The sequence below is a fragment of the Neophocaena asiaeorientalis genome, unplaced genomic scaffold (genome assembly GCF_003031525.2).
Source record: "Neophocaena asiaeorientalis asiaeorientalis breed wild unplaced genomic scaffold, Neophocaena_asiaeorientalis_V1.1 scaffold495, whole genome shotgun sequence".
Taxonomy (NCBI): domain Eukaryota; kingdom Metazoa; phylum Chordata; class Mammalia; order Artiodactyla; family Phocoenidae; genus Neophocaena; species Neophocaena asiaeorientalis.
Window position 1 is genome coordinate 10,874 of NW_020173512.1, and position 10,873 is coordinate 21,746.

The following is a 10,873-nucleotide window of genomic DNA, read 5'->3' on the forward strand; positions in this document are numbered from 1 at the left end:
GTTGGTCGACTTTATAAAGAAATGGTGATTATGTATGCAATCCCACATCTGGTAGAGACATGAGTAAAGGACCAAATTTCATTGCAGTAGTTACCATATGCTCACTCCATTTCCCTTAGCACTCTGAAATTGATGGTACCATTGGAAAAAAAAAAAAGAATCCCAGAGAGTTAGAAATAATCTCAAAATTAAAAAAAAAAAACAACAGAAAAGAATAGAACATAAGTCAGACAAAAGGAAAGAAAAATTCCTGAATTTCTTAGGGTTTTTTTCCTGATTATAAAAGGAAAAAAGTTATTAAAGATGTTTAAAGACGATTCTTTAAAAGCCTGATGAGGTGACAATGACAGACCAGGTTATTTGGACTAGCTCTCCCACTGAAACAGCTAAAACTGCTGAATTAAACATTTGTAACCCTGTAACAGCATCAAAGAGCTGACAAAATAGAAAGGAAATACCAAGTAAGTATTAAAATTAGAAAGGTAAATGGAAAATTTATGGTTTGCTTTACTTCTGAAGGCATTTGCCAATCTGGAAGAAACGGAGCTGTGTTTTTGAAGGCCTTGTGGCACGAGGGAAACAAAAGTTAAAGCATGGGGCCCATTCAGTGTTGTGCGTCTGGTAAACCATCTCGCATTTATGCATTAAGCTGAGATTTTAAAGGGCTACAGCATCACAGAAAGGATCAACCATCAGTATTTCCACCCCATTCCTTCCACCCCAGTAGTTTTTTGGGAGAAGTACCTTGGTGTTAAGCAGAGCAGGAGAAAAGAAAGGAAGGAGAAAACAAAGAGAATCGTCCTTGAGAGGGTGTAAACCATGGATAAGCTCTCTTGAGGGTCTACAGTCCCAATTTTGCAACACCTAAGTGATCAAAAAAATATATGCCATGGTTTTAACTTAAAATAGTTCTCTGGTCATCAGGAAGTCCCCCCCCACACACACACACAAATAATTGTTTAAGGGCAGTGAGCCACACAAAGACACCAACTATATAAAGAAATAATATACCATGAACGAGAACCAGCAGAAATAACAGACACCTAAGTACTTCAGATACTGCAATTATCAGACATCGAGTATTAAAAGAAAGCTATGCTCCTTTGTTTAAGGAAATGAGATAAATTTGAAAATGAATGAAGGGTACAGGAAATTCTAAAAAGTGTTACTGCAGATTTGAAAAAGAACCAAATTGAACTTGCATAAATTAAAAATACAATAACTGAAATTTAAAACAATATAGAGATTGGGCAGGAGCTCACATATAAAGAGAATAAATGGACTGGAAGACAGAAGGCACTTATCCAGAATGCAGCGCACAGAACACATAACTGGAAAAATAAAAGAGGCTTAGGAGGGACCTGGCTCAGAATAGGTAATCAGCAAACAGTTGCTGAATGCTCTGACTATAATTTTTACTGATGAGATTATTTTCTGGCTTCAGATGTGAGCTGGCGCTTCTAGACTGGGACTTAGAGAAGATCCTGTAAAAGGAGTATCAATTTCAGTGACTGCAACTGAAAAAACTGATATGATCAACAGACATTTACTGAGAGCTTGCTAACTGCAAAACACTGTGCTAAGCATCAGAGTTAAACACACGTATGTTATTACACATAATTTATATGTTTTCTTATAAGAACAAGAATTTCATAAGTGTTTTATAAAGGCACAATGTTCTAACCAGATTCTTCTACTAGCTTGCTGTGCAATTTTAAACAACTTATGTAAAGTCTCTCTGAGGCCCATTTTCTCTATTTTTAAGATGAGGACAACAGAAACAGAAAAGATAACACAGAAAGCAAAGGCTTTGCTCATGGCATATCATAGCTGCTCAGTAAATATAAGTATATTCCCTCATTAACTAAAAATGTTTTTTGATGCACTGGGCTTGAAGAAACCTATATATGATATTTAATTCAAATGGATTGTGAATCCACATAATCTCCAAAGCCAATGAAGTACTGGAATCTCCTTTTGATTATGTCATAGTTACTTAACAATATGTGGAGAATATTTCTAGTGACCTGTCCAGTATCCATCCCCCACTTCTTCCTAACAGAACCCAAAATCTATTTGTAGCAGTAACATGATGACCTAACGCTTTATCTCCCAGACCCTCGGAAGGCAAGTGTGTCCATGTGACAGCTGTAAGCTAGTAAGTCCGGCAATGAGGTATTTATTAGCCATGCTGCCACATGAGGCTTCCCATGAGCCCCTTTAGCCTTTGTCCCTCCAACGGCCGCCTTGTGAGCATAAGAACAAAGCCACACAGAGCCGCAAAGAAGGAACAGAGAGGGAGCCTGGGTCCTTGATCACCGGGCTGCCATGTTGACCCAATACTGACAGCTCCCAGACACTTCTTCTGTGAGGCATAATGCCTTACTATTTAAGTTTTACAGGCTTTTTCATTACAAGCTGTATTAGTCGGACTTCTCCAAAGAAACAGAACCAACAGGATACATATAGATATATAGATACAGATAAAGATACAGATATACATATAAAGAGATTTTTTTAATAAGGAATTGACTCACGTGATTATGGAGGCTGAAAAGTCATAAGATCGGCAGTTAACAAGCTGGAGACTCAGCAGAACCAATGGTAAAAGTCCAGGCCAAATCCAAAGGCCTGAGAAACAGGAGAGCCGAGGGTATAAACTCCAGTCCAAAAGCCAGCAGGCTGGAGACCTAAGAAGAGCCAATGTTTCGATTCAAGTTCAAAGCCAGGAAAAAAGCAAGGTCCCAGCTCAGCAGTCAGGCAGGAGGAGTTTGCCCCTTCATCACGGGAAAGTCAGCTTTTTTGTTCTATTCAATTGATTGGAAGAGGGCCACGCATTAGGTAGTGCAATATATGCTTTTCTCAGTCTCCCAATTCAAATATTAATCTCACCTAAAAACACACAGACACACCCACAAGAATGTTTGACCAAATATCTGAGCCCCCTGTGACCCAGTCTTGTGGATACAGAAATTGAACCATCACTCAAGCAGTCAGCTACAATCCCGATATACCAGTCTGGACCACTTCATGGGCACCTGTAAAAGAAAACCCAAGATTTCATTGAAGAATAAGGTTTTTTGTGAGGTATCCCCACCCCCTACAATTTGACATTTAAAAAACCCACAGGAAGGGTAGTAGAACATGAACACAAATATTAAGGGAGTTAAGAATAGTGAAGAAAATCAGCTATTGTGGCTTAAAATGTTAACTAGCCCCCAAAGAATAGCTATAGTAAAAGTCTTGGGAATAGGCAGAGAAAACATGCTAGCCCCTTCCCCATGGAGTTCTTCCCAACTGCTCCCTAAGGAACTTTGAAATCGCCAATGCTCAACCTGGAAAATGAGACACGAGTTGCTGGCCCCGCGAGACAGCAGAAGCATGTACCTCATCGGCATTACAATGTGAATGTAATTTTCCTGATGTGAAATTCAACATCCTTTTTGATCATTTTCCCTGATACTTTGGAATCTGTGTATAATGAGCATGTAAAGCACAAACTTATTTTTATACATTAAAAGTGGTTTCATGGGTCCAAAGGAAAGGTCCTAATTTACGTGTGACACCTGCTCACTCATTCATTGACTTGTTGGATAAATTACTGAGTGCACTCTAAGTGTCCAGCTCTGGGGACACAAAGCCAGGTACTTTGTGAAAAGGTTTAGGAGCCAGCTCTGTCCTTTAAGAGTTAATAATCTAATATTAACACTGATAGACAGGCACAGACCTCATAGCACAGAATAAAAGAATTAATCTGGGACATTCTCAGACAGTGAAGTATTTATGTCACAGACAAAAGAGCTTAGCATTGACGTTAACGTTTGCAAATAAGAGTAATTGGACATGTAATGAAAGTGTTTCTGTGTAAACTTCCATTCCCAATCTAGCTGAGCAAACCTGGGCAAATTGCAGAGCCTCTGTGAGCCTCATTCTCCTTGTGAGGAAACAAAGATGATGATATCTAACGTCGCAGATTCTTTGATGTTTAAATAACAGCATATAAAACATATAACACAATGTCCAACACAGAGTAAATGGAAAGTACTTTTAATAGATGCTCCTGAAATATGACAATTGCCTGAACAATAGTAATCTCACTAGAAAAGTAAAGGGTTTACATACTACATGTATGTGTGAATTTCACAGAGTTATCTTTTTTCAACCAAAGAGCCAGGGTCCCTGATACACCCCTAATGACTCAGTTCTCATCAAGGCAAACTATTTTATTGAAGCAAAGAGTATGGGGGCTGAAAGTATAGGAAGAAGCCAAATTAAGTGATTGTTTAAATGCTTTTGCCAGTCATAGAATTAGCTATGTCTGTTTTGCATTATCAACCAGTGGTCTTTTGAAATTCCTGTCACTCCATCTTCTCTTTAAAATGAACAATTGTATATTGCTAAAAAAATATTTTCTATGTCCTTCTTTTAAAATATTCATATTTCTGATTAACATAACACTAATTTTATTCATTTGTTCACTTAATTCATTAAAAATATGATTTGAGCACCTACTAAGAGCCAGGCACTGTTCTGAATGTAACATGTTAAATAATATCATCAAGACAGACACAGTTCCTAATCCCAGCTATTTTAGTCAAGGCTGCTGTTCCAAAATGTCTTCCTTTCACATCACTCACTTTCTTGGCCACTTATTGTAAAATGTCAGCCTTTAAAGATGGTTCATAACATAAGTATCCACTAAATTCCCATCTTTATTTATAGACTACAATTCATCAGGATGATTTTGATTTTCACTTCTATTCTCTCATCCATAGTTTCTCAAGTTAGTGAGTCCCAGGATGGACAGAAGTATTGATGCTTAATTTTGGTGGTTGGAAAAGTGCTCGTGTCAAGGTTGACTGAACAGTAAGTCATTCCCCTGACACAAATGAGGTCCTAATGCAATGTGATGATGACACATGAAAAGGAACCTTTCTGGTAAATTCTCTAGAGTTTTCATCAACTCAGCAGGTAGGAGAGATTGAATACCTGCTCAAAGCATATGTTTATCAGGGACATATGCACTAAGACATGAGCTATCATTTTTCCAAGCAAGATTTTAAACTCCAAGTGCTTTCATGTTACAAGACATTAAAGGCACTGAAAAGTCACGGCATGAATTGCAGCTGTTTACTGTGTGGGGAACCAGTGGGTAATACTCTGAACATCAAAAGATGTTGCTACCAAATTTTCCATCTCTCTCTGGACGTTAATGCTGACCCTGACTGATGCCCCATGAAAGACTAGTATAATGCCTTTTTAAATAACTTTTTTTGCCTTATGTAACATTCACAGACCAGGTATTCAGAGAAAAAGATTAGCAAATTTCTAGGAAGAGTTGAAAGCATGTTTTGTTTTAGATGTTCATCCTCGCATTCATGGAGAGAAGAGGTGAACACATTTCCAGAAGTTCAGCAAAACTTTTTCAGAAATTCAACAAAAACTCCGGGAAGGCTAAGAGGTATGCATCAATCCCTTCCATCCCAGCAGCACAGTCCCACACAAGGGCTTAACAAATGGCAGCACAAGGTCTGTACTGATGTCCCTCCTCAATTGGCTAATTTATACCTAGGAAGTAACTCACCCAGCAGGGCCTGGCCTCTTTGTTTAATCATCCGTCAGCCCCTTCACAGCCCAGACTTGGTGATAAAGCACAGCACTGCTACCCCGCTGCTGGTAAGCAGATAGGAGCACCCCCGGGTGTTCACAGGCTGGGAAATTCTCTGCCTCTCATTCTGCCCGTGTCATGCTTGTCTGTCGGTCTCCACAGCAATGTGACTGACTGACTCTGTCCCTGGCTCTATCTCTACTTCTAAATCTTCCTCCCTCCCTGACTCCATTTCTGTCTCCATGTGAATCTATCTTTGCCTCTCTCTGCTTGTTCATCTCTCTCTTGATGTTCCTCTCTACATGTCTCTCTCTGTCTTTCTCTGTCTCTCTTTCTCTCTCCCTCACCTCTCTCTTTCTGGCTCTCTCTGTATCTCTGTGTGTCTTCCTGTTTCTCTGTCTCTGTGTCTCTCTGCCTCTGTATGTGTGTGCCTTTTTCCATCTTTCTCTTTCTCTCTCCGTCTCTTTCTCTGTCTATCTCTCTGTCATACCTGTGCACGCAGACACAAACAGCCAATGGCATTATTATTTTATCTTCACTATTAACCCCAGTAAACTATTAATGTCTCCCACACTATCATGATGAAAAACAAAGTTTCCCTGCAGAGAAATGCACACATTATTAGAAAACAAAATTCCAATATAAACACAAGGCAGGGTCTTCATAATCCTCTGCATCCAGGATTTACACAAAGACCAAAACATGTACTGAAGGCTCTTTCTTATCACTTAGATCAGTAGCCCAAAATATCCCCAGAGCGACTCTCAAATCCATAACTATGTCTATCATTGGATACAGGCTAAGTTATATATTTTATATTTCAATTTAATATTTTTTCCAAATATATGTAACTCAAGTTTTCCTTTTTTTTTTCACCACGCCATGTGGCATGTGGGATCTTAGTTCCCTGACCAGGTATCAAATCCATGCCCCCTGCAGTGGAAGTGCACAGCCTTAAGCACTGGACTGCCAGGGACGTTCCAAGGTTTCTTAATGTAGAATCCATGGCTGTCCACGATAGGGGGTTTCAAGGGGGTCTGTAAACACTCTGAAACAGTATGTCATTTTCTGTCAGCATTTTTCAGGAAAAAAGTCCATAGCTTTCAAAAAGATTCCAAAAGAAAGTCCTTATCAAACAGACAAAAAAAAAAATTAATCACCAATGGGGTTGTCATTTTCAAAAAGTTATAAATTCGTTATAAAAATTTTACTTTTGGTCAATATACATCTTATCAACCAAGGGAAGCTAACAGGTACACGCCCACCATCATATGGAAGTTCACAAAACATTCTGACAATTAAAGCAGTGCAAATCACTATTTGAGAGGCTTATAAATTCCACCTACTGGGAACTTTTTCATTTGGCACTGCTGGTATTTTTCAATCCTTTTTATAATCCTTGAGAACTATTTATGACATAGTCCAAATGAGCTCCATCTACATAAATTTTTACCTTCCTGAACACTTCCAAAGAATCTTTCCTTTTCTAACAGAGCTCCTTAAACAGACACAGGAGAGGACAGAGACACAAAGCACTGAGCAAGCAGCACATTCTATTCTCTACAATTAGTTCCACAGAGGAGTCAGGGTACAGAAAAGGTTACCTATTGTCTTCCTTCTCAATACAGGATGAGTTTGTGTATTTGACTTCAACAACTGCCCAAATAATGAAACCACAGAAAATGGTCAAGGTTAATTCAATGTAGATACTTCACTTTAAATGCAATTGTCATTTCATTTCTAAAACACTTCTAAAAAGAAATGATTGATTGGGAAATTAGTATCTAAGCAGAGAACTGAAATAAAAAATGGGTTGTTGAGCAAGGATGCTAGCTTCAGGAAGCACCATGAGGCCAAGGATGGAAAGGTCCTTTAAGAACTCCACATGACAAAAGGGCACATCTCTCAAACTGGCCTTCAAGCTCCTTAAAATGTAGTGTGGGGCTTCTCCGGTGGCGCAGCGGTTCAGAGTCCGCCTGCCGATGCAGGGGAAAGAGGCCCGAGTACCGCAAAAAAAAAAAAATGTGTGGGAAACTTCAGATCCATCCTTATCTCCAATAGCCATCAACAGCCATTTTACCTCCTCCCTTCTTTCTTGAAGCCAATATTCTAATAACTTTCCACGTCTTCGCTAGTGCGGCAGACAGACAAGTGGGCCACCATTGTCCCCAGTGTTCCTGGCGTGTTCACATCTTTGTATCATCTGATCCCCTTAAGTGTGTGCTTCCAACCAACAGAATAAGGCAAAGGGGATGGGATGTTACCCCCACGATTATGTTATATAAGATTCTTTATTGCTAGCAGATTCATTCTGGAATCTCTCTCTCTCTCTCTCCATTGCTCACTTTAGTCCCTGTTTGTTTTTTGGTTTTTTGGTTTTTTTTGCAGTACACAGGCCTCTCACTGTTGGGGCCTCTCCCGTTGCGGAGCACAGGCTCCGGACGCGCAGGCTCAGCGGCCATGGCGCACGGGCCCAGCTGCTCCGCGGCATGTGGGATCTTCCCGGACCGGGGCACGAACCCGTGTCCCCTGCATTGGCAGGCGGACTCTCAACCACTGCACCACCAGGGAAGCCCCGTTGCTCACTTTAAAGAAGCAATCTGCCCTGAAGTCTACTGCGTCAAGGAAATCAATTCTGTCACCAATTTAATGAAACTTTGAAATGGACCCTACCCAAGTTGAGCCTCTGATGAGAACGAGCCCTCGTTAACAACTTGATTACAGCCTCTTGAGATTCTGTGCAGAGAACTCAGCCAAGCTTTGCCCAAATGCCTGACCCACAGAAACTGTGAGGTAATAAACGTGTTATTTTAAGATGCTAAGTTACCCAGCAGAAAAAACTAATACAGTAAGTACTGTGCTGTCTTTCTAGAATGCTCTTCATCTTCTTTGAAATCCTGTCCCTTTGTAAAGTATCAGATCCAAAATTTCTCCTACCTTTTTCTCACGTAAAAGCTAACAATTTGTCCCAGGGCATCCCTGGCAGTTTGATATTCAGCCTCTTCCCAATAGCCCTTTCCCACAAGGGTGAATCTGGGCCTATTTTCTTACAGGGATTTCTCTACCTGTGCCCACACAGATCACCATGATTTCAAATACATCTACACAATCTGCTCCCTCTGCCTGGTAAGATCTTCGTAGTTTTGTGGTTCTGCTTCCCTGGACCCATCACTCCTCCTTTTCTTACCACTCAACTCTCTTCCTCTCTCCACAACAAAGGGGACCCTTAACATCTTCCTGAACTTTAGTGAGACACTCACCTTTAGACTTATGGCCTGGTTTCTTCTTGGCTCTGAGCCCAGTCTGATTTTCCCAGCCAATCAAACTCTTTCACAAGCTTGAGAAGGGCTTGGTTATGAATCATCCCATCAGCGGACACAGCTCCCTAATCAACTCAATGAGGCCCTCACCACTGGTACACTGAAGCAAAGAGCTGTGGGACCAGCTTCTCATCAGTCACCTGGCCAGCTTTTTAAATGCTTAGCACTGAGATTCAGGAAAAGATGCGCCCGTGTTTGAGCCCACATACAGGTCACAATAGATCTACCTCACTTTACTTCACCTGCATCTACTAAACATCAGGTGAGTGTAGACTTAGCCTTCAGTGCCCATAGAATATTATCCAGTGCATATTAGGATGTGTAGGAGTGTCAACTGGGAAAGCCCTTTTTACAGAACAATTTGGAATATCTATCAAAATATAAGAGTTTATTCCCTTTTATACATGGTAAATTATAATGCTGTACATCTGAAACTTACATAATAACAACCAAAAAAGGGTTTATAACCTTTGATCAAGCAATTCAACTGTGGTTAATATCATAGAAAAGCATCTTCATGGGAGCACAAAAAGACGAGTACCGGGCCATTCTATGGACCATGGCTTTTTGAGTAAAAATATGGGAAAATGTTGAAGATGGATGACATACGCTATGATATATCCATACATTCATACTATAGGGTGATACTCACCAGTTAAAAAGAATGCTGGGACTTCTGCTTCCAGGAAAAGGGAATAGACATAGTTTTCCCTAGTCTTCCTGCTAAGTATAAATAAAAACCCCGCACATTATATATAAAACAGACATAAGGAAACTCTAAAAGGAATGAAGAAGGCAGTTCAGCTAGGGATCAGAGATCAAAGAAATGACACAGTGGTAAATGCCCTGGCTTTTCTTTTTGCCTTATATATCCCCCAATTTGAGCTGAAGAAGCCAAAGTCCAACCTGTATACAAATGTTTATAACATTCCTAATGGCCCAAGACTGGAAGGGAGCAAGATGACCTTTAATGGGTGCAAAAAATTAAAGTGTGGTACATCCATACTACGGAACATGACTCAGCAAAAAAAGGAACTGCGAATACATGTGATAACCCGAACAAACCTCCAGAGAATTATACTGAGTGAAAAGAGTAGATCCCAAAAGGTTACACTCTACGGTATGCCATTTACATAACATTCCTGAAATCATAAAATAATAGAAACAGAGGAGATTAGCAGTTGCAGGTTTAAGGAGAGGGTGGGGCAGGAGAGATGTAGATGGAGCAACATGAGGGGTCTTTGTGAGGGAAATGTTCTGTATCTTGATGTATCAATGTCAACATTTTGGTTGTGATATTTTACTGTAGTTCTGCGAGATATTACCACTGGGCGACACTTGTGAAAGGGTACCCAGGATCTCTATATTTTTTCTTCATGTGAATCTACAATTATCTCAAAATAAAAAGTTTAATTAAAAAAAAAAAGAAAATACTGTCTCTAAGCTCTCCGAGATGTATTGTTTTCAAAAAAGTAAGTTGTACAACATTACCTAAGGTATGACCCCATTTGTGCTAAAAATAAAAACTAAATTTTATAATGACTTAGTGAGTGGCAGGCACTGCTTCAAGCCCTTTGTAAATATTCACGCATTCAAGCCTCACTATAAGTCTATGAGGTAAGCACTATTTTTTTTTTATAAGTTTTATGGAGCAACTAAGCCCGTGAGCCACAACTACTGAGCCTGCACTCGAGAGCCCGTGAGCCACAACTACTGAAGTCCGCGTGCCTAGAGCCTGTGCTCTGCAACAAGAGAAGCCACCACAATGAGAAGCCTGAGCACTGCAACGAAGAGTAGCCCCCGCTCACCGCAACTAGAGAAAGCCCACATGCAGCAACGAAGACCCAACGCAGCCAAAAATAAATAAATAAATAAAATTTTAAAAGAACTCATTAAAAATGTATTAGTTATCTATTGCTGCATAACAAATTACCTCAAAGGTTAG